At 37.8% G+C, this 24,988-nt stretch overlaps 1 long non-coding RNA gene across 1 annotated transcript in view; it reads left to right on the top strand.

Annotated features, from left to right (window-relative positions):
* Nucleotides 1-1,263: 1,263 nt before the first annotated feature.
* Nucleotides 1,264-24,988, top strand: part of LOC308058567 — a 60,251-nt gene continuing 36,526 nt past the window's right edge. Inside the window, exon 1 of the long non-coding RNA XR_013925890.1 lies at nucleotides 1,264-23,326. This is a non-coding gene — a long non-coding RNA (uncharacterized lncRNA). The remainder of the gene's footprint in view (nucleotides 23,327-24,988) is intronic.

Genomic DNA, 24,988 nt, shown 5'->3' with positions numbered 1-24,988 from the left:
CAAGAAAAGAAGCTTTTTCAAAAATATACAGTGCTACTGGTCTTGGAATTACTGCTCACTTATTCCCACTCCATATGTATTTGAATTTTCCATGCTAGGGACAAAAGGGGAAAACCTCTGAACCAATTTAGAAAGAGTTAAGGTTCTAAAATGAGAGATACAGATGTATCCGTATCTTAGATACTTGTGTCAGTTTGGTCTTATGCAAAAAGCAAAAAAACTTGACTTGGCTGTATTGACCAGTCATACAGATTTCAGCGGATTTTCAATCGTCCATGTCAGACAGCAAAGGGCTAAAAGTGTGTGTGAGTGCCTGGCCTTGTAGCTGTTTCAGCCTAGCATGAGCATAGGTAGTTCTGTAAACTGTTGGGGTCTCTGGGTAATTATGGCTCTAATCAGAAAGGAAGAAAGCTTCTGGGGCATTGAAAAAATACACCCTTGCCATAGAGTTGGCAGAAGTCATGCTGGCCGTATGACCAACAGGGCTGGATGGACATAGCTGTCTGGGGTGATGTCTGGACACATGGCTAGCTTAGCATTGTGATTAAGCATTGTTAACTCTAGCTTCAAAAGTGTGTTTTTATTTGAAATAGGGTATCCTATTCTAGTTGTATTGAGTAACATCTCTGTATAGGCATTTTCTTCCCATTTGTAAAAGGCAGCCTTTAGCTAAAAGCACCACTGTAATGTGAATCAGCAGCTCAGTGACACAGCTGAGGAGCCTGGAGCAGTGGAATGGGTGGAAGTAAAGGTCATGTACCAAAGCTAGAATATAACCATTGCAGGGATGCTAACAGTTCCCAAGCTTGTGGCAAAACTTTCATGGGGAACCTGCAAGGAATTAAAGGTTGAGGAGAAGGTGCTGCAGGTGGGCTAACTGTTGGGGAAAAGGGAGCTAAAGGTTAGGCTAGATATTTTGGCATTGGTTAGTCCCCCCCCCCCCCCCCCCCCTCCCCTCAAGTTCCTGTGATCAACCATTTCATTCTGTCTGCATCATGATAGTTTTCAGTGCCCTCTCTGAATCCCTCCCTCAATCCCAATACGAAGCCCTGGTCTTTGCAAAGTGGCCTGCACCACGACAGAGAAAACCCAGTGAATGGAAAGCTGGCATTTCAACTTTTCTTCCATCGCTTCTATTTCTACCCAGTTAAGTTTTCTTTTTGCATTATCTTTCTCTGAATCCTTTTCTTACCTACTGGAACCAAAAGTGTCAGGGTTGGAGGGAAGTGCCATCATGTTACCTCAATTTTCTAGAATGTCTCTTCAATGTTGGCATCTCCTACTGCACTTTTCCTCAGAAACATACTGATTTGTTGAATTACTGGGCATAAAGATCAGAGGTAAATCTGACCGCTGCTGTCACTTAGAAATGGGTTAGACCTGCCTGGTTTGGTGATCTTATGAAACAGAGCTTAATGTGTCATTCAGCATTCATCTCACATCCTTACACTTTGCGGAAGTCTGAAATTTTCTTAGGTGTGGGGGAAAAAAATATATTCCTGTGCACATTGGTTTTGTATTTCCATATCTAGTAAAAAATACAGAAAAAGTCTATGTGATATTTCTAAGCAGCTGACGATGAGAAATACAGGTATCATAAGAGTTTGCATTTTTCTTAATCTATTACTTCAGGGAATCAGAGAAAAATATTTTAATCAGAATTTTATAGATGGAAGCAGTATCATCATTTCAACTTTTTACTTATTGGATCTATAAAGGGTTCTTTTTGTAGATTTGTTTCTTGGAAGAAAGCAAATATGTGGCAAAGATAATATGTAATTTTTTACATATTAGATTTTTATATATATTACACAAGGGAAAAAAGAATTCTTCGTTTGAAAACTGTCAGTAAAAAATGGGAAACATTTTTCATAAATACGTGAAAAAGAAGTCTTGTTCTACCAGTTGTTAATATTTTTGGGGGGTTTAACCCCCTAGAACTCAAAAGGATCCTACTGCATTTTTTTTAACTTAATCCTGAATTCAACTTATTTTTTCCTAAAACTAGGCTAAAAGCCCCTGGAGTTTGTATTTATAAATAAAAATAAAATTGATGTTAAAATGTCCTTAAAGGATTTAACAGAGTTGTTTCATTAGTAAAGAACATCAGGTACAGGAAACTTTTGACCTTTCATTCTTTAATAATCCTGTTTACCATAATAACACTTCTGAGAGTAAGTCAGAACTAACAAAACTTACTGTGATGTTTTACTTCAACATTATCTTTAAAGAATAACCTAGAAGTAATCTTGAGTTTGAGTTGCTAAACTTGTGAACACAAACATATATGGAGCGATTGACAGAAACAAACATTTAGACCTGTGCAATTGAATTGTTATTAAGGATTTTTGCAGTCCTTCAGACATTAAAAATGTTTGCCACCATAGCTTTACATTCTGTAACTTCTGTAAATTCAGAGTAAAAATTTGAGAGTTTTGTTTTCATAGTCTATGTTTTAGTTTAAATTCATTTTCTGCAGTGTTGTGTTCCCTCACTGTAGCAGCAACGTCTTTTCCCATGTTGCTTGCTTGTCTGGAAGTAGCAACATGTACCTCCACATTAAATTTTATGTATGAATCCATAACGGAGGTCAGTTAGCGGAGATGTCAGTGTGATTTCTTGATATATTTAAACATAAATTCTGGAAAACTAGTGAGATTAGAAATTCTGAAGGAAAAACTAGGCAGCAATGATATTGCTAAAGTGATGGCTTAAATCAGTGCAGAATCAGCAGATCAAGTGTTGATTCAAGAATTTTTTTTAAGTTCTCAGATAAGAATATTTATTAGGGAAAAACTCTGCTGTATCAGAAAGAGAGCATGCTTGTCATTGGATGTTTGGAAAGGTGGGGCCTGTATGTGGTGTGTCAAACATTTCACCCTTGTAAGAAAACATGTTTGAAATACCATCTTGCTGCTTGTTTAAGGGCAGTTCATCTCTCCAATCACACAAATGCTGAGCTCTAGGTCACAGTGTTCTGTATCTACCCTGCAAATATCAGTAGAATTTCTCTGTGTCCTTTTTGTCTTCTAAATAGGTAGTAAGCAAGGCTCTTCCTTAAGGGTTTTCAGGATCTGTTAAACACAGCAATCTGAATCTTAACCAGAAAAACTCACAACTGTGAGATGATCACTCAGAAGTGTGGCATTAATGCTCAGGTAGAGTTACCTTCTAGATCATAGTTGAAGCTGATGTAATTTGAACTAGCATGGCATTCACAGGTGCCTGTGTCTTGTCTTGAGAAAATGCATATTTCTGAAAAGCCAACAGAATGTATGTACTTAAAAATAAATAATTCTCTAATACCTGCTGGTAATTTTACATTAAGACTTTTAAGAAGATGAAATTGATTTGTAAATATGTTAGCAAATTCCACATCCTGGAAGAGATATGATTTAGCTAGAAAAGGGGGACACACACAAAAGACTACAGAAATTAAAAGTTTTGATCTAAACAAACAGAGAAGCATTATGAGATAATAAAATGGGTTTAGATTGAATTTCTTTTTTTATTAGCTCATCATAATATATGTTAAAATGCTTCTTTTCCCAGTTTGGATGTTACCTTCATCTTGACACAATCACAGAACGGCTGAGGCAGGAAGGCACTTCTGGACATCCCAACCCCCTTGCTCAATGCAGGGTCACCTAAAGCAGGTTGCTCAGTACGTTTTTCAATCGGGTTTTGAAAACCTCTAAAGATGGAGGTTCACCTTCCTCCTGAAGTGTTGTTCTGTGCATTATTTCTGCGAGATTTACATTAAATATTTGTTTTCACTTGCAAGATCATAACTCATGGTGGGGAGAAAATGGGGAAAGGGGGGGGGAGAATAAACACATACACAGCCCCCAAATAAATAAATAAACTCTCACTAAAGAACCAAAACAAAATCTCTAATGCCTCTATTTCAGTGTCAGAATGGCAATATCTCAGTTTTGTTAAAGGGAATTGTGTTGCTGCCCTTGAGAAGGACTCTTAACCAGGATTCTCAGAAGTCATTTGATACCAGGTGTTACCATGAGAAAGAAAAAGGCATTGGAAATCATATTTTTAGTCTTCTAGCATAATCTGGTTTTGTTGGGTTTTTTCACTTTATTTGATATTGCTAAAATGATTGTTTAGTACCTAGTTTCTTTGCAACGCAAGGTTATGTGTATACTATATTGACATCAACAGGTATAAAACCACTACTGCTCAACATTTCTCCCCTTTTCTTGAAATGTACTGCCAGTCTCCTACCCTTTCTGCTTTCAGAATACCATTGTTGGTCTTTACCATCTGATAGGCAATCACCCCTGTTCAGTTGTTGTAAAGCTGTGGAAAAGACAAGAAATTGAAATTATTGTGGAGTATGTTTTTGTTCTAATTATCACAGTTCATGACATGATGGATGTATCTAATGTATCTTTACTGAAATTTCTGTCTGTGCATTTTTGTTTTGTCAATCATGCATAGGTTGCTTGTTGAAGGAGCTTTACCAGAAAGAGAGATAAGGAAAACAGCACCAGTAAAACAATTAATAGCTCTCTAAAAAACTAAAGTAGTCTTGTCTGCAAGCTATACCCAACAGAGACAGTCAGGACGGTGCACTTGAACCACATCTGTATCTGCCTTGACTGGAAGATGATGCTGTTATTTGTGATGTGAATTTTGCCACGCTTTATTGGTAGGAAAGCAGACAATCTGGACCAGAGCATAATTCTGCCACTGCTCTTTTTGTGACCCTGACACATTTCCTTCTCCATGTCCGTATGCTCCTTCCTGCTCTTGCCTTTCCTGTTGATAGCCTTGTCCCATCAGCGTGTGGACAACTTGCAAAGCATTTGGATGACACCTTTTGGAAAAGCTTCTATTTTTGTCAGCTGCTGTGTTGCTGCAGTACAGGTAACATAAATACATACCTGTCTTTTGCAGTGGCCTTATATTGTGACATTTTTTTACTCAGGCAAGAACTCACATATAATCACAAATACTTGTAGGCTTGAACCTTTTGTCCTAATTGATTTTCCCCTGAGTCTCTGTTGACAACTAATAGCTCCATGAAATTACATTGGACAGTATATTTAAAGGTAATAATAAAAAAGGGAAAACTGCCTGAGGAGGTTCCTTAATAGAAATAAGGTTTGGAAAACAGTAGAAAGTCAAAGAAAAAGCATCAGTCTACTTGTTCTGTGGGACTGAAGCAGCTGCTGTGTCACATGAGCCAGCAGCTGCCAAGCCCTTCAGCTCAGAGGAATTCTGCTGTAATTATCCTGACTCATTACAAACTTCACCTGGCTTTAATTCAGTAATGTAACTTACTGAATATTTTTCCATTAAGATGACTTGTGTGTGTAGGCACAGCAGGATTCATTTGGGGACATCTGACTTTTTTTTTTTTTTCTCCTCCTTTCCTACACTTTTCCCTCTTTTATTATGCTGAAGTGCAACTGAGTTCCTGCACGCGTGAGTATAACCATCACATGAATACCAAAAGAATGCAGCATGCTGTTTTAAAAACATGCCAAGTAAAGCCATAATGATTTGCTGCTTATTGTAAAGCTTTGCCAATTTAATTATTTGTTCTGCTCTGAAGATTTACATGGGATCCTTACCAAGACTTTCGAAAGAGTAGCAGCAGTGTAGCATGTTCATCCCTTTCTCTCTGGCTATGTATCCCTGACTGTTGTGCATGGTTTCCACATACAGTAGTCTGAAGTACACTGTTTCTGAGGATTTCAGTTGGCCTTTGTGCAACTGTAGCTACTCTTTAATGTCGCTTCTGGAACATGATATAAAACTTTTGAGCTGTTTTATTCTGCCACATCACTGTTAAGATTAAATAAGATGTTGACCTGCTCTTAGTCAAACATCATTATTTCTCGTTGCTCTTTCACACCACTGCTGGATGCTTATTTTGATCAGAGACCTGCATTTTATGGATGTAAAAAAGTTGCTTTGCTTTTCTTGCATTTCTTTGCATTTCTTGCACTTAAATAAATTTTAAACACTTTATGTTAAACTGTTCCAGAGCAAACGAAACTGGAGTTTGAGTTGACTTCTCAGATTTAAACTCTTCTGCGGAGGATTTGGGATATAGGTGCTTAGCATGACAATTTATGGGAGAGAAATTTTAAAGGAAGTGTCACTATATTAATAGACATTGTTGCTGTTTTAAGAGGTCTTATAGGTTTTAGCTGTTGAATGCAGCTTTTTTTGGTGTGGGTCGTTTTGGGGGGGGTTTGGGGTTTGGTTTTTTTGTTGTTGTTTTGTTGGGTTTTGAGGTTTGCTTGGGGTTGGTTTTTTTTTTGTTTGGTTGTTTGGGGTTTTTTTTAATCCTGCTGAGAATAACCGTATGGGTGCCTAAGGAAACAAGTAATAACAATATAAAAAAAATATATTATTTCCAACTGACAGCTACCTTGGAACATGTTGTACCTCTCAAGTTAGAAATATCTGCACTAATCCTTCCAGCTAACAATAGCAGCAAGTGATGGTAGTGCAGATATAGTAACAATCTCTTTATTTGCACTTCTGCTATTAATATTTTTGGCTCTTCACTGCATGTATCAGAGCAATTATATTCTATTCTGCATGATAGTATTGCTTATTTTTTAATTAGTTATCAATTGGTTAAAAATACTTTTAAAAGCTTCTTGAGTGCTGCATCTATTCCTTTCATGCATTTATGGACCTGATCCAAAGTCCACGGAAGTCAGTGGAAAGACTTAACAGATCTAACTTTCCTTCATTGTTTTTGGATTGGTTTGGGGGTTTTTGGTGTTGATTGGTTTTGTGGCCCGCCCCCTCCCCCCCCCCCCCCCCCTTCCCCCCCCCTGGATCATGAAGGCAACATGGTTTTGGTAACAAGTAGTGAGACTATTCATGCAAGAAATAAGAGGGGGCTGGCCCTTGAACCCTTGTATCTGAAATTTGAGGCTGTAAAAGTACACAAGAATTGAGCCATAAACAGAAATGTGCAAGCAAAGTCTGACAACAAGCTGCAGAACAGGTCCATGGAGCTGTACAGGAGCTGCAAGTGCTCAGCACCTCTCTGGCAAGGTCCCACAGACAGGTGTCCTTTTACTGGGCTGATGACACTTGACTGCTTAGGGAGGGTTTATGAATTCTCCAAGTATGAAAACAAAAGCAACCAAATGAGAGAATACAAAAGGTGATCAAAAGGTTATGATTTCAAACATGTGTCTCTGGAGTGCTGTGAACTTTACGGGAAGGTTTGTACAGCTGAAAGATCAGTACGAGGCCTGTTTCTTTTTCTTCCTCTCTGTTCCCCTTGTTTTCTGTTATGCTCAGCAGTTGCTATTAACATCTTTCCTGTTGCTGTAGACCTTGCACTAATTCACTGTGACATTAAAGCTGAAGAATACCGTAATACTACTAATTAGGCCAAAGGAAGAGTGATGAAGATGACTGCAGACAGAAGCAGTCTTTTGGTTGCAATGAATTGTTAGGGCACATCCTGACCTCTTTCTACTCCCTTTTCTAATATGAAAATTACCATTTTCTTATTCAAGCTTAACATAAAAGAGTTTTATTTAAACGTAGTTTTAGTTATTATATAACATAGCATGTATAAAATGTTCATAATTATTTCAAGTTATCCTCTCAATAGAAAAAACCCCTGTACTTTACCTGAAACAACTACGAACATTTTATTTTGTGTGCTTGTCTTGAAATTTTTTGGATAACAGTCTGCCAGGAGGAGTGACAGATCGAAAAAATCCAAGAAAATATAAAAAAACTTTAACACTGCTTTCTTCTCAGTTTGTGTTTTCAAAGCCAGGTTATAATTTGTAGAGACTATTCTGATGATGATCTTTTGTCAAAGGGGTACCAATGGGGCAAAATGGTTTTGCATACAGATTAACACTTGTACTGAAAGCAATTTTGAAAGGTGTGTCTGTTTTGTTGCGTTATTCCTAAAATATGCTAGATGCTGACATTAGTGCTTTGGGGTAGTATCTATTACTTTTATTTTCCAAATTAAAATAAATATTAATTTAAAAAATCATTTTAATAAATCATTTTATTTAAGAAAATAAATATTCCTTTGTGTATCATGATGCAACACAAGTTCCTCAGAGCAGACACTCTGCTTGTTTCTATTGAAGTACAGGTAAAAAAAGTAAATGCTACTCATCATCCCCAAATTTAACAGAACCTTGACTGTTTCCTTCTGTTCTGTAGGACAGAGACCTTGGAAAGATTTAAGAGGCATCATGGGGGTGAGCATGGTTAAAGAATAAATATTGTCTGGCTCCTCTTCATTCAGAGATGTTTATTAGAAACAGGAGTGTGAAAGGTTGCTCAGGACTGTTTGCATGAGGTACTGATGATTAGGTAGAGATGGATACTGCAGAAAAAGTAGAAAAGGTGAGGAGAGAGTGATGTGATAAGCCAACCTACAAAAATAAGCATATGTTTCATTTCACATCCTCATTATTGCTGGATTGTGTCAGAAAACCATCAGGACACACAAAAATAAGTCAATGGTGAGACTTTTAAGTTACAATTTACCCTAAGCACCGCACCATCAGCAAGAATGAATAAATAAAAAAAATAAATTTTAAAAAGTAAACACAGCTTTTTTTAGACAATCAGTTTATTTTGCTTAGGGAGAGAAGACGACTGGGAACTAAGGCGCAGCAGGATAGTGGCGTAAGCTCATTTTGTTGAAATGTGCACATTAAACTGATAATTTTAGTTAGTTAGAAAGTCATTTGGAGAGTGAGGGAAACTGGAACTGCTTAGGAGATATATCCATAGTAGACAAAGAATATGCTTGAGATGCTCCAGCTGTCAGTTAGATCTAGGTGCAAAAATAAAAATATATTTGATGGATCAATTAAAGAGTCCAGTAAACAGCACTGGTGTTCTCTAAATCTTATATGCACCAGCCAGATCCATTTCCCAAATAGTCTTCAAAGAGTAAAAACCATCGTGCTAGTTCCTTTCTGACACTAGCAGATTTTAGGAGGGTTAAACAAGCAGAAAAAGACACATACCCTGTGGTCTGTCAAGAGTCTCTGAAAGTATGCTTGTGCTTATTGCTGTGTGTAATGGTATAAGCCCTCAGACCTTTCTTTTCCTTTAATCAATGTTTCTTTCAGAATCTTACTTGAATAAAGGTAGAAGGAATTCTTTCTCTTTTCTTTCTAGGTTTTTTCTTCTACACTCCTTATCAGTAAATCCTTTCTTCCTTTATTATTTGCATAATTAGCAAACAGTATGTCGATAGACCAAAATGTCTGTTAGTATTTTAATACTGAGAACTGAGGCACTACCAGTTTATATAGTTTCTGTTCATTTTGTTGGATTTTTGCTTCATTTCTAAATTAACTTTAAGCTTTTAGGACTAAAACCATGGACAATTACTTGCAATTATAGAGGAAGATCCCAAAGTTTTTCTGGAAGGTTTTTTTCCTGTCACAATACTTACTTTCCCTGAAATTAATGGACATTATATGCACGTACTGAAGGTAAAGTATATCCCCGAAGATTTTACTGGAAAATTTGACAATGCTAAAATAAACAGAGGGATGTGGCAACATGCTTCAGTGAAAATAAATGCTCACTCTGTTAGCTCAGCTGCTCTGGTGCAGGAAAGCGATTTTCTTCAAGGGGCTCTCTTGTTTGATGCCTATAGGACTTTGGCTCATTTACCATTTAACATTTCCGCTGTGCTTGGCCGAAAATCTACAAAACTGCCAAAATGTGATCAGATATTGAGGATGTCTAGGTCCCCTCCAGTCTCTTGCCTTCACTGGAGGAGTCTGAGTCCAGGCAACCTCTTTGTGGATTAAAGGCACTAGTAGAGAACAGAAGTTTGAATAAGGTATGTGGTTATGTATAGACATATTAATTCTTTGATTATTTGTACTGATTTTGCTTTTCTCTAAAGACCACAGTAGTATATGAGGTCTTTGGGAGGGGAGCAGAGACTGAACCTTCCTTGTTTTCATTCGGATGCATTTTGGTTGTGCAGTGTTCCCAAAGAGTTGCTGAACAACTTGGTGGAACTGGACATTTGCTCTGAGCATGCCATGACTTTCTGTAAAATGGCATGCACGTGCTCTCTCAGTGAAGGTTTTCTCTTTACCTTAATCTAGTCATTTCCAATTGAAAGTCTGGGACTGGGTGGGTTTTTTTTCATTTTCAAAGCATAAAAAAGGAGATTGGGGGTTGAAACAGTGAACAATGAAGAAAGAAAAAGAATGAAGAAAAGTAATATTTTGTCATTTCCAAAGAGATTATTCCCCTTCTTTATTTCCTTTCCACCTACCACACTAGTGTATAATGAATACACTATTTTGGTGAAATAGACTTTCTGTACCTACTCAAGTATACTGAATAAGTCAGAGTTGGAGTAGGTATAGGTAGGCTTTTTTTTTTTTTTTTTTTTTTTTTTTAATCTGACAACACCACTGTCCTGAAATCTTGTTGGCAAATTTTCAGCATTTACAGGAAAACTGAATCCTTTTCTGTTTCAGCAGTGTTACTGGGATTTTGCTACGGAGCAGCTGCCACAGTACTGTGTGCTACTATCTAGTGCACTAGATAGTAGAAGAAAAGCCAGTGTGTTCATGGAAACAGTGCTTCCTCAGACAAGTAATAATCAGCCTAACATTGATGTCATGCTGCAGTCAGACTCTGACAAGGTTTGCAAATGTCTTGAAAGGAACTGCTCATCTTTGAATGCTGTAGATCAAAGCCCAACTAGAAAAAAAACCAAGTATGCTGCACGTCAGCTGCAGAATTTTGTTGATGAGCGCAGCATGTATAAGCAGAGGCCACCGCTATCATCACCAGCAGGATGAGCCAGATGGACTGGGCTGGTCGACTACTTAAAATCTTGCTGCATAACCACAAAAACTAAAAATGAAGCTTAAAAACCTATTATGCATCTCCAGAGCCCCAGACTGTCTTTTTAAAGCTTCAAGTCCATTTTTAATCTGTGCTGAAGTGTTTTTTAGACACGTCTGTCTGTTCTCAGGAGCTACTGTCTGGTTTTTGCCATTCATGAGAATAGATTTAGTTCTGGGAAGGGATAGGATGTAGGACAATGGTTCAAGCAGAGGGACAGTGTATTAACCCTCCCAGCTCTGCCACAGATATGCATGCTCTGCAACTAGAAAAGTCGTTTGGTCTCTGTGTGCACTTATTTTTCCAACTGTGAAATGGGGCAATACCTCATCTGTAACTGTAACACAAAGTCTGATCCATTAATATGTTCCCATCCTCTATGGGGTGAATAGCTAGCACCCTGTGGGGAAAAAACAGACAGCCAACAGGATAAAATATAGCCTGTGTTACATCAGACTAACCCTCTGTAAACAGCACTTTTGAGGCAAAATAATTTGCTTTTTTCTGCTGTAGTGTCTCTATTATCTTTGAGGATTAAGAGGTTGTGGAAGGCTAAAGCAGGCTTCCCCATGTGTTGGCACTCTGCCACCATTGTGGCATGGTGAATCCCGCCTGCAGTGGGAGGGCACGTCACACGTATTATATCTGTTTGCGCTGGGGGTCAAAACTGACCTTCAGGAGGGCTCTACCAGAATTAAAAGGTGGTGCAGCCAGAAAGGACCTGATCTGGTGTTGTCTGCATCTGAGGCAAGAGAATCTCTCTGATGCTGTGCAGAGCTCCAAAAGCCTGTGTTAAGATGTGCACTTACTGCCTTGATGTGGAGAGGCAGTGGCAGCCTGGCTGGCACGTAAGGCAGGGAAGCCCGTGCCCTAACCTATGAAACCCAGCTAATACTGTAGTAGGAGATGACTCACTGTTAATGCTACTATTTGACAATTTTAGGCAATTGGTTTATTCAGAGAAAAAATAAAAGATAAAGCCTAACAACTAAAACTTTATATGAGGTTTAGTGTTTTGTTGTTTGGTTTGGGTTTTGTAACGAGTGTTTTTTCCTTTGCCCTAGACTTCCCTTGCAATGTTTAATTATGGAAATAATGAAGCGAGAACTTTTCTTTCTCAGAAAAACATAGATCATCTAAGAATCACATAGAGAGGACCCTCTAAAACAGTTCAATTTTTTTTAATCTCTGCAAGCTTATTCTCAGTTCTTTATCTTATCATGAGCCCTGTGGGGCTACAGCTAATGGGTATTTCCATTTGGGCACGTTCACAGGTGGAAGATCTTCCTGGAGTTTACCAAGTTCCCAACTAAATCCCCTGAAGCATTGTTCTTGTAGTGCAGTGTGATGAGACAGTGCTGTTGTTATTACCTGGATTATAGCTGTGCTTTCACACTCCAGCAGTGCTGAGAACCTAGAAGGAGCAGAAACTCCACAAAGGCCTCCAAGCCAAACAGGCAAGGGGAGCATGCTCAAAGAAGTGATGTGGATGTCCAGAGCCACATACCTGCTCACAGAGACCACGACAGGAGCAGAATCCATCCTCCTTCTGCATTGCTAGTCAAAAAACAGTATTTAAAATTTTATCTGGTGCTTTCTGTCAGTGCAAAGCCAATAGCACTTAATGTCAGGTGGCCTTGGAAAGAGGTTAACAGGCTGTATCTTAGTTCTAGTATCGAATCTTGCAGAGTCTGAATGTGTATCCCCTTGCAGATCGCACCAATTTTTAGTAATCTTGAGAAGGAAAAAACCCTACCAAATCTCATATAATTGTATGACATAACATCCCACATTATCTCACCTAATAAAGCATTTCTGTGCATGTCTTTTACCCTTGTAAAAATGAGCAGATGTTATGGGGCAGACTCTCACCATGATTATACTGATGTAGATCAAGAGACACTTTGAACTCACTTTGTTTATCAGCAATGTTCTTGTTTTTCATGTGGTGCTTTGGAAAAAATAATTTGCAACTGTGAGAGCTGAAAGTAGTTTATGAAAAGTTTAAGGGTGGGAAACAATAACTAATCTAGTAGCTGTCTTTAGTTTTTGTTTACATTCATAAACTGGGCTATAATTTTAGCTCCATCTCTTTAAGGTGAAATAGATCCAATTTGAATCTAAAATAAGGGAAATACAAAGATCTGGAATAATTTTCATTAAAAGGAAAGAAAAGACACCCTAACAGAATTAGAGGGCATAGCAAAGACAAAGTAGATTTGAACAAGCTTTATCTATGATATTCTGGTTTTTCTGGTACATTTAGGTTTTTATGTAATTATGCTGAAAACTACAGCGTTTCTGAGGTGGTATTGAATATTAGCCATGAATAGTTTAAGGTTTTTTTACTAATTTGTCCCTGCTAGGACAGCACGATAACAGAAGACTTAAAGCTTTTGTGCATGCTATGCATCTTGCCTGGCTTAGGAGAGCAGCTCAAAAAAAAATCTTTGTTTTACCTGTGCTATCTTCCTGAAAGCCTGAAGGACTACCTAGTTATAACTATGGCAGGAAAACGTATTCCAGTACATATATATCTTCTCTGTATTATATCTGCAATAGAAAATTATTGGAAACTGACATATGCTGACCTCCAGTAGATAATTATCTGATAAAATTGATACTTGACTTTAACATGCCTAAAAAATTATAATGTCAGATTGATGTTTATTCCTAAAAGCATTCTGGAGAACTTCCCCTTGATCTTAGATCAGTCAATTGTCAAATTCCTGAAAGGCCACATTGTTTATAAACGATATGAGCTGCAGATGTATAATTCATGTGGAACATAAAATAAGGCTTAAAACATTTGTATTAAAAAGGTAAGGTGATCCTGTATTAAATCTTATTTATGAACTAATTTTAAAGTACAGAATCCTTCTGACTAAAGTTTAGGACTTCTTTCTTTTTATTTTTTAGAATTTATTAAAAAAGAAAAGTAACTGTGACAATGATGTTGGCAGACAAATAGGCTCTTTTTTTAAATCTTTGTGTTAAATTGTCGTATTATTTTCTATTAGCTACCTCTATACTTTCTGCAGATTGCTTTCAGCCATATTTTTACCAAATGTTTTCAGAAGTGCGAAGAGCAACATAAACTGCAGATTTCACCGTTACTGTTTTGACATTGCAAGCTCAAGGTTAATGGAATTTCTTTGTGGATAAAAAAAGAAAAATAACTACAGTTTCAGTTCAATCACCTTGTGGGTATAGCCAAATTGGAGGAACCCTAGAAACATTGCCATTACAAAAAATAAAAATAAAATAATAAAAAAAAAAAATCTGGGTGTATTTTGCTATTTTTTTCTTCCTTCTTGTTAAGGTCTAAAGATTCCTTCTAAACATTTGCAATTCTAGTCCTACTATATAAAACCTACCTTGTTCTTACCATCTCCTCAGACATCTTTTAATATATTTTGAGAAGGCTAATAATTTTATTTTATTTTATTATAATTTTCTTATAGTTAAAACCTTAGCCTTGATCTCATAAAACTGTAACGAATAGAAATAGAAAGTAAAAATTGACATATAGTGTCTGGATCAAATGAACTGAAAATTTGCTCCTGAAGGCACCACTCTAGTAAAATGTAAAGATTCACCAGTGTCCAAGTTCATAAATGGCCTTAACCATTTAAAAGCCATGTCTTTAATTACACTTTTGAAGATCTGACAAGCATTTACTAATATGACACTGAACAGTGTCTTGGCAGCATTCTCCCTGAGATTTTTCTTTGAAGTGTTAGCTAGAGTTATGCTGGGTTTCCTTTAATAGCAAAGAAAAATTTCACCAATAATTATTTCCATATAATACAAGATAGACTTCTATTTTCCACTTTGCCTTAGTTATATGAATTGTCCTAAAGTTTGCTTTTATAGTTTGTGGACCCTAGAAGTTAGTAGTCATAAGTGAAAACAGGCAAACTTTCAGAAAGATTGGTTACTTCAAAAACATGGCTTACCTGATAAACTTCTGATGCAATTATTTTCTCCCATTTCTAAGTACACACTTGCTTGCACCTCACCGAACTGGGTGAAGAATGCCACTGCATCGCTGCCATGCAGCTTTCAAAGCAAGGAAAAAACAAAGCTGCTACTGCAACTCTAAAACTGTCAACACATTTCCTTCAGTGCAGGAAGAATTCTGCCCTTAAGAAAAAGAAAGAAAGAAATCCATTACCTTTCCTACTTGTACTTTTTTCCCCCTCACTCTGCTGTGGTATAAATCTTGTTCTTCCTAATTCACAGAACAACCATGTAATTTATTGTCACATTTTACCTTTCCACGCCATCACCCCACAAACATGCTGTTGTCTTGCTTCTCTCCTCTGGGCAGCTTTTCACTCTCATCCCAGTGGCATATGAAATTGCTTTTCCTTCCTTATTCCAGGAGCAGATCCTGTTTCTGGCCTTCCTCTTTTAAGTCACTTCAAAACAGTACTTCTCCCACCTATGGCATGGTGGACTTGGGGTCTCTGCACCATGTTCATACTGCTATCATGTTATGTTGGCACTGGGTAGCTGCTTTGATCTGTAGACATTCAGGCATCAATCCTCATGCTCTAATGTTCATGGCACTGACTTAGTTACTGGTGTGTCCTATCAGCTGTGCACTTGAAGGGGACACACAAGACAATGAGATGGGGAAACACCTTATTTTCAGATTCTGTTTTTTGGTTTTCTACAACTGATGTCTGAAGCTGATCCTGAAGTTGCAAGTTGGTGGGTCTGAGACATAGAGCTAGGGGATATGCACAGCCCCTTTGGGAGCCTTTACTCCAGACTTGATGGGTGAATTGTGAAAACGGAGAATGGCCCGGGGTTGGTGCATTGGTGAAGGCAGCGTGTAGGTAACCTATGGGCAGATCAAGGAGCCTCCATTCAGGAGGGGCTGCGTCAGGGCTCGCAAAGGGGAGAAAAGGGTATACTGAATATAGTGGCGAGTAAATCTATGGGGAAAATAGTCACTGCAGCTGAATGAAGGCCTGTTTTGGAGTGCAACCAGTCCCAGTGCTGCATGGTCAGACCAGAGTTGGAAGCACAAGGCGCCAGGCGATCTTGAGCTATAGTTTGGGAAAAGTGGCGAGGGGAAAACTACGGTGCTTTGAAAGCCTGGATGTGCCTGGATTTAATCCACCCTCAAGGTGGGTGTTATGGGACCTGGGGACCAGGTTTAGGAGGGAGTGGTGGTGTAGGAAGGCGTGCCTCTGCTTGTTCAGAAGTACAGCTGTTGCCAGTGCAGACACTCAAGGAAACTAGTTTGAGAGGCTCCTTTATAAAGCATTGGCCCCTGGCAGAGATAGCTGGACCAGATTCCAGATGATTCTGTAAACCTTCCTTTCCAGTGAAGAATCAGCATGCCCCCTCCAGGCTGCTGTGCTCATCTTTTAGTGCTGTCACACCAGCCCCGTTTCAAATATCTACACAAATATGTTCTTCCTGCCATCCATGCTCGAAACTCCTCTCTCATGCAGTGCTGTAGGAGCTCCACAGAGCTTAGGTTTTATGGTCACCTGGGTTGGAAAATGGTCACCTCCTTGGTTCCCATTGAATCCACCTGTTATCTTTCATCACATATAAGCAGTGATTATGGAACACTTTTGTTGTTAGGATGCTTTGTGGAAGTGCTTCAGAGGTAATAATAGTTTTAAGGCTGAATGTTTAATGTTTTAAGCATTTAGATTTCTCTTTAAATGATACTACTGCATTCATAATTTGTCTTTGCTACCCAGTAATAATACTTGCGTTAGAAAAACACACAATAAGAACAACCAAAAATAGAGTTACCATAATCTAACTTTTACAGGTTTGGGGGTTTTATCCACTATACTACATAAAGAAATTCTGTATTGTTTTTCCTAGTTTAAGATAGGAGGCCAGAAGATTTGATGTTACCTCGTTCAGGTTCACTCATCAAATTGTTAATCTACCTCAGTAATTTGTGTCAATATAATGACTTTTTATTGAAACAACAACTAAAATATGGTAGCAAATAAAAAACAGGATATATCACTGCTTGAGTTTCTTAAAGCAAGGTCACACCAGATAACCTGATATTTTCATTAAATGAAGATTTTAAGTAATTGACATTGTAGGCCTGGGAAATATTAGATTTTAGTCTGTGTGGACTTTTGTAATGAATTTGAAATGGTATCACACAGAAAATTAGCTATATTGAAGAAGATGGGGATAAGTAGCAGAAATCTGAGATCAATAACAACTTGGCAAAAGGTTTCCCTTGGAGCTGAAGAAGGTTACAGATGAAGTTTCCTTAGGGCCACTCCTGAGGTTTTTTTTACTTACTTTTCTGTTAATATTTTTCACATAGAGATCATGCTAGTGAGCACTGTTCATGATGTAAAGTTAAGTGGTGCTGGCAGTACACAGGAGAGCAAAGATTTCATACTGGAAAGACTGGTTATTCCTGAGGAACGGAGAAACAGAGGAGGATTGAACATTATTATTGCAACATGAAGGATTTGTGTTTTGGGGCCAATATAAAAAGAATTCCTTTTGTCAGGTAGGAGTCCACCATTTAGAAGTAATGAAAGATACGTATGCATTAATCTTGAAGGAAATCATGTGCTGTCCTTGCAGTACAACTACAAAAAAGGCAAATGTCTCCAAGGCTTATGAAGTGCAGTGCTTGTGGTTGTCCCTGGGAAAATTTAACATCGTTGTTCAAAGACCTGCAAGATTTAATTTGAAATAGCACTGAACGAGTCTAAAATAGTTAGAATTTTAGCCATGTAATTGACAAAGAGGTCAGAGGTACAGGCAGTCTTTTTATTTTGTTTATTTTTGGTGAATGGTGCAAAACAGGGAATGTAAATTACTGGAAGCAAAACTGGTGGTTATCTCTAATTCTTGTGAAAGGCACGAGAAAAGCTGAGTGGGTTTTCACCAAGTTGCCCTGTCAGGACAGATATGACGTAGTACACACTGATGTGGTACTGCTGACCACAGAGACTTCATTCACCTCTGTGGTGCTCTGTTACCGTGTCCCAGCCAAGAATGTGTCCCTCCTCTCAGAGAACAGGAACATCTTGCTTCAGTCTGCTGAGTCCTGGTCTTGCCAAAGGGTTTTACGAATTGCTTTCTAAACTCTTACATCATGCTTGCAGAACTAGACTATCTTTTATTAAAGTGTTTAATTATAGAGATGTGGTGACTCTATTTTCCATTTGAAACAAGTAAATACAGATTTATTTTTTGATGCTCCTACAAAGGTGCTCTCTGTTTCTGGCTTTATACAGGTGACTACAGAGACTGTAGGAATGTGAAAATAATTTAATGTCCAAAGCCATTAATCTTCTTTTCTTCTGATGTCTACTGCAAGGATTATGATCGGTGCTGCTTTTGCAGTAGGTCTCTACCAGGGCAAGCAAACAGCTGATCCAGGAGACAGTTTGGTACTGGAGTCTGATTCAGCACTATACTTACATTTCTCTGAGGCTGCCAGTCTTTACTGCTACAGTTCACTATGGTCATACAACTTCTATGAGGTTTGAACAAAACTATTGATTTACACAGTCATTCCTTACCATGAATCTGTTCAAACCTCTCAGAACCACCTCCATGCCATCTAATGTGTTTTAACAAAAAAAATGTGCATATAAAAAAAAATAAATGTAGGTATTTTCCAAATGCAAATTAATGATTATATTAGTTACACATAGTGTACTTAAACTTGTACTTAGTACTTCCTTAAATGATACTTTTTATACTATGGAAGATTTTACATCACATGTAACTTTAGGTGTTTTACCCCTCACTGAAAAAGCTGAGAAGTGTCAGCAGTGTGCAAACTGTAAGGTTATAATAAGCAACATCACCACTAAGAGATAGCATGTCAACTTGGCTTTATGGTATGTGCTTCTAAAATTTGGTCCAAAGGAAACTATCAGGAAGCACTCCATGGGCATGAGAAAGACCACACTGGATGAAGTGAACACGATCTTGCTTAAGTATTCATGACTTGAATATGTGTTTGGAAGAGTCAAACCAGCAGAAAGCTGGTAATAATAAGCAAAAAAAAAGCAAAGTAATAATAATAATTTTCAATGCAGGTTAGAATCTGTTTATGGTTTATGCTTTTTGGAGTAGCTTTAAATGAGCAAAGACTGTATCATTATCTTCCTCATTATTTTCCATTGCCATCATTCTCTACTTCCTCCTCTGTATCTAACAAGCCCTGAATGCAGTTTAAGAGGGGAAAGGACCTTTTCCCTATCTCTTTATATGGAGAAGAAAATTTTCTGCCAAATTCTTTTAAGAGTGTAGATTAAAGGAAAGGAATTTTGAAGGAGAGGGAATGAGTAACAACATTAACATAAAAATAACCTTCTTTACAGCAATCCTTATAAAAATGAAGAAAGAAAACTTACAGATAAAATGCTTTGATAGCACAGGACCTTGCTAAAACCAAACTAACATCATCAACAAGAAGAGTTCATTCTGCTACACAGTACAAGCAGAGAAGGTTTGCAATGATAAACATACCCTAGGTTTTCAAATAAATTACTTAAATTCCTTTGTACTTCCCTTTTATCACCTCTTTATATTCACCAACCTTTCTTCCATATGTGTGTTAGCAGAAGCCTGTGTATCTTAACCTCCCAACCTCCCTGCATAAGGTTTGATTTAAGGAGAAGTTATCCCCTGGATGGATTCAGTATTCATAGACTTACTATTCCCATAACTGATAATGGATTGATTGGAACTAAAGCGCTTCCTTCCCTGTTCTCCCAAAGACACATGCAACACGCCATTTTGCTAATTATTTTAAACACTGCTTTCATAATTTAAGGTCTGGATTCTCCTAACTATATCTGTGCCCAGAAAAAGCTGTTTCCATGAGCCTCCTGCCCCTCTGGATAGACCAACAATGACACTGTCATGCTTGTGTGCTTTTTCCTCCTCTTTCTCCTTGCTCTGGGGTGTGGAGGCCAGGTGAGGAGGAAGGGGAAGACTGAGAGAAGAGGTTTCAGAGAAAAAAGTGACTTGGATCAGGATACTAGGACTGTTCCTTAACTCACGAAATTGGAGCCGAATTCAGTAGGAAATTTACACTTTAACACATGTGGCATAGCAAGCCTTTCCCCCATTCTTGGTATGTGTAAACTCTTATAATTATAATCCTCTGCTTCATGTATGCAGGCAGTGTGTACTGTTATAAGACCAGATCATTTTATTTTTTAATTCTCTACTCTGTTGGATTGTTTTTATATTTTTTCCTCAGACACACCTTTTAAGCTTCTGCAATCAATATGAAGTTGCTTTCTATTAACTGAAACAATATATATCTGTAATGTGAGTATAATCTGAGCACAATACATTGTTCCAGGCAGCAGCAATGAAAAAACAAAGTATTGTTTACTGCAACACAATAGAAGTGGCTAGTGCCTGTAGTATTCATTCAGCTTGTATTGTGTATTCAGCAAATAGTGTTGAGAACACTTTAGCAAAAAGCAAATTTGAAAGGCAAAAGAGGGGAGTAAGAGTGAATAAAAGACTTGGGAGGGGGAGGGAAGAGAAAAGCCTGACAAAAGCTAGGGAAGGGAAACAAGAGGTGAAGACTTCCGAAAAGAGAAGAGAGGCAGAATAAGATGGCTAACAAGGATAAAGAAGGTGAATGGGGAAGAGAGAAGAGAATTCTTATACGTATGTTTTAAATAGTATTTGACATGTCATGTTTAATTCTGATGCTATTGTCTGTATGTACACAGAAGCAGATCTACGTTACACAGAATTGAGAAAAGGGCAGTGAATGTCTAGAAATTTCAGTTAATATATTTTTGCTACAATTTTACAAAATGCTAAATTCTTGTATAGAAGAAAAGATGTGAGGCAAAGCCTGTTAGAATTAATCAGAAAGAATTAATACAGGGTCTCTGTATTTTTTGAGATATTTTTATTTCAAGATGCCCAATCCTTCTCCTAGTGTATGGTTCTCCCCCAATACCGCTTCCTCACTTCACCCACCCAGCCCTAGGCTTTTGCCACTGTTTCATTGCTTTCTCATGGGTTGCTGTTTCTTCTTTGCTTCTGTCAGCTAGTTTTTGTGGTGGATCCCAGGCAATAAATTCAATAAGCTCATTAGCTCATATTCCAGCCAGTTCCTTACCAGGACTCACAGTGGATGTTGGGAACCAGCGGACGGATATGTGGATCAGGACATGCAATAAGTGAAGCTTTGAATTCTTTCCTGTGTAGATGTAGCTTCAAGAAAAAAAGTATGTATAGTCCTGAAGATGAAGAAAAGTTAGAACGTATTAGGGGGTTTGTTACAAATAGGAAGAGACAAACAGGGAGCTGCTGCTGAACCGATACTCACTATTTATTTATTTATTTCCATTAACTCCCTGTTGAATGTTTTGAATTAAAGAAGTCTTCTATCCACGTTCTCTGCTTTCATAGTTATGGAAACTTGTTCTTGATGTGATGATTTAAGAGCTCTTTGTATGTATTAGTCATTAATTCAACCTATCATAAAATAAACATGCATGTGTACTCTTTCCTGTTATATTCTGGGTGGGATGGGGTGGTGGGTTACTTTGGAATCTGTTGGTGCAATCTAATCATATCTTTGAGATTACAGTGAAAATCCTCTGTCCTGCATTATCAGTAGTACCAGTTATCAGTTATGTAAGCAAGTGGTTACTTAAATCATAAGTTAACAGATTTTGTAACTTTTGCAAGTTTTGCCCTAACTTTGTCCTTTTGTGAGGTAGCAAGGACAGTTTATACCAGCGCATAAGTCCTGAAAATTAATTTTGTGGATGATTTACTATAGAAAATACACATTCTTTTGAACATCATATTTAGAACCTGCCAGCATTCTAGTAGTTAAATTATTAGTAGGTATCCTTCTTAGCCTTAAAGCTTTTACTTATTATTGTATGAGGTATACATACTAACAAATAATTGCTGTAGCTGTGGTTAAAATACACAAGGCTTCCTAACAACTTACCTGTTCAAGTGAGTTAGGGAAACCAGGTGTGTTTATTAGGTGGTGTGTCTTGATATTTGTACTGGGGGTTACTGACATTTTTATCAGTCCTGAAAAGTGATGATCTCATGCTGATGGATCATTGGAACCCTGTTTATACAGGTCTGAGAGAAGCAACTAGCCAATTCGTTAAATACTCATAAAAGTTCTTGATCAATTGCTAAGGAACTGACTGTGGGGAGAAAACAAAACTTGTTTGGTCCTAGTGGAAAGGTTGAGGTTTTTTTTTAATTTCTTTTTTATTTTGCCTAGCTTTTGTGGCCATTTAAACCCTCGGGCAGAATAATAGAAGGAGAGAGTATCTGTTACCTGAAAGTTACCCCTAGAAATGCAATTTAGCTGAAATAATTGTTAATTCAGTACCAGAACTGAGGTTAGAGAGAGAAGATATTGACCTCCATTTGTACACATAAAACCTGGGGGGTTGGGGGATGTGGTAATTTTTTTTTTATTAATGGATCCACATTCTGTAAAAAGGTCAGCTTTATGGAAAGAGATTTGTAGATAATTTTATCTTTAGAACTTCTCGGCATTTTTTACATTGAGTCTGTGTGTCAGAAATAATTGTGATGAATAGGAACAGGTTAGATTTCTTTGTTTCTTTGCCAGTGTTACTTCTTGGACTTGCCTAAATATTCCTAGGCTGACTCTTAGCCTGCTTCCAACTGCATAAAAGCTGCTTGTAGATCCAATTTGCCAGAGTACGTCAGATTTTAACCCTCTTTCTGGATCTATGCTTAATATTCAAGGAAAAGAAGGAATTGTTTCTGAAACAGGATTTCATTTATTTGTAAAGGTTGGTATTTGAAGCTATTCTGGATTTTTAGAATTTGTGAATTCTTTAGCGGACAGTTAGTCTAAATTAAGCAATACATTTGAAGGGTTATTTTATTGGTTTTAGGCATTCATACTGAGGTTTTTCAGAGCAACTTAGGCAACAGATATACAGCCCCTATAAAATGTAATGGGAGCTGCATAGTTGCAGCTCCAGCACAGCTTTGAAAGTCTCTGCTGTAGTGACTTTATGACACTATTTTTGAGCAATTTTGCAATTCTTTTGTTTCCTTTTGCTGCAGCTGACCATAGACTTTTTTTTCACATTTGCAATTGGCTTTAATGTTTCCACAGCCTTCTGAAGTCCAAGTCAACTTTTAAGTGTAAAAATGTAATTTCTTAAATGCTGTGGCTTTAATAACAGTAAAGGACAGGGGATGGGGACAGAAAACAAGGTCATGACCTGGATTAACCATGCTTTTGATAGATTAATTTTATTTTAGTAATCTGGGCCACTCTGGAATGGAGACTAGAGAAATTCACTGAGTTTTTGGAATATGTCATATTTTCTGAAACTTTAATTCTGGTCTGCTTTCTTCCTGTCATCATCTCCTTGCTTTCAAGACAGACTACCTGATTTGTTTAAGTAAATCTGATGACAGAACTTGGACAAACATGAAGGTAAGGAAATCACTACGCTCTTAATTCTGGGGCAAGGCAAACATAATCCATATTTCAAGCAAAATTTGGCTTTAATAATTGTTCTACAAAAGGAAGGGACGCTACCCAGGCAGAAAGCAGCATTCATGCAGTCAGAATCAGAAAAGTGGAGAACATATATTCAATCCTTTGAGATGTATTTGTGCAAAAGTTAGCTTAAATGGAAAACAGAAACTACATATTGCTGTATAATTTTTTAATAGTCATAACTTAGCCAAATCCCTGAGGATAAAATGCTTAAAGAAAATAAGCAACAAAAGAAATAAAATTAAAACAAGATAGTCTGAAGTGCTCTGTAAAACAATCTTGAAAACTATCCAGAAAGTACATCTGTTGTTGGATGATGGAAAAGTACATGATAAACAACCAAACTGCAGCACCACTGGCATGGAAGAATACATTTTCAGATAGTTAAGATAAAGTTTTGAAACATAATTATACTTACCTGTTGTGTCTGTAGAACATAGTGCTTTACAGGATAAACCAGAGAACAACTAAAATCCCTTTCAAAGTGGAGAAAGCCAATGCACAGGCACAATTTATGCACTGTTGCGTATTAGAGCTCTAATACAGCTGGAAATAGAACCAAAGTCTCTTACGGCCAAGACTGGTGCCTTATTTGGTAGGTCACATCTCCCCATGGCACAGTGGGGCAAGGCTCTGACGGTTCTTTTGTAAGTGCATTTTCTTACCTGCATTTTCTTGAATGATTAGAGGGCTCGTGGAGAGAGAATACACAAGCCTTTTGCTTTCCACCACTATGTAGCTATGCAAAATGATTAGGATTATAATAGGACTGAGCTGGTATTATCTGATTGTTATTTTTTAGGTATATTTTAAAAGTCCAATACCTGTTTCAATTCTTCTAGCATACTGACAGTAAGATTAGTCCAATGTGTGAGGGCTGGGTGTTTAAACCTGGGAATTCAGCTGGTGGAAGGGGATCATGGGAGGCAAAGAGCACGGCTAAACGTGTGTGTGGTACTGTCCCAACCTATAATGTCAGAGGATAAGTGAGGAGGAGGATGGACACATGGGTGTAACGTTGACAGGGTCCAAATGTGCCGCAGACCTTACGGTGGTCACAGGCTGCCCAAGTAGCCAGATTCCTACAGAAGTTCAGCTACTGCAAGCACAGATCAGCACTTGCACTTTCCCTTTGGAACCACTTTTGCAAAATCTTCAGTCCTTTCTCAGGACTGGAGGAGCGAGACATGGATGAACGATAAGTTTGTTTTTACAGGTCAGGTGAGGCATTAGTGCAACATCTGAAAATATCTGAAAAGCAGACACCCAAATAGGGAGTATAGGATGATTGAATTAGAATTTTTGTAAGTTTTAGAAATATGTGTGTGTTTTGCTGCTTCCAAAGGACAAGGTGGAGATTTTTTAACTGGAAATTGTTCACTATCCATGTAGTTAAATTGCTGCAGAGCCACCTGCAGTCCCAGGGAACCTGGGCTGTGAGCATCCTTGTACCTCACTCAGCACAAGATGGTCAAGGGTCAGGATATCTTGGGGTTACTGTCACTGAAGCAAATACGGTTTAAATAGGTTTACTCTGATTTAGTACTATCATAAACCTGCGTGTGAGCTACAACCCAAGCTTAAGCACTAGCCTTA

Source organism: Falco punctatus, assembly GCF_963210335.1.
Source record: "Falco punctatus genome assembly, chromosome: 2".
NCBI classification, from domain to species: domain Eukaryota; kingdom Metazoa; phylum Chordata; class Aves; order Falconiformes; family Falconidae; genus Falco; species Falco punctatus.
This window is presented reverse-complemented; position numbering and strand designations above follow the sequence as displayed.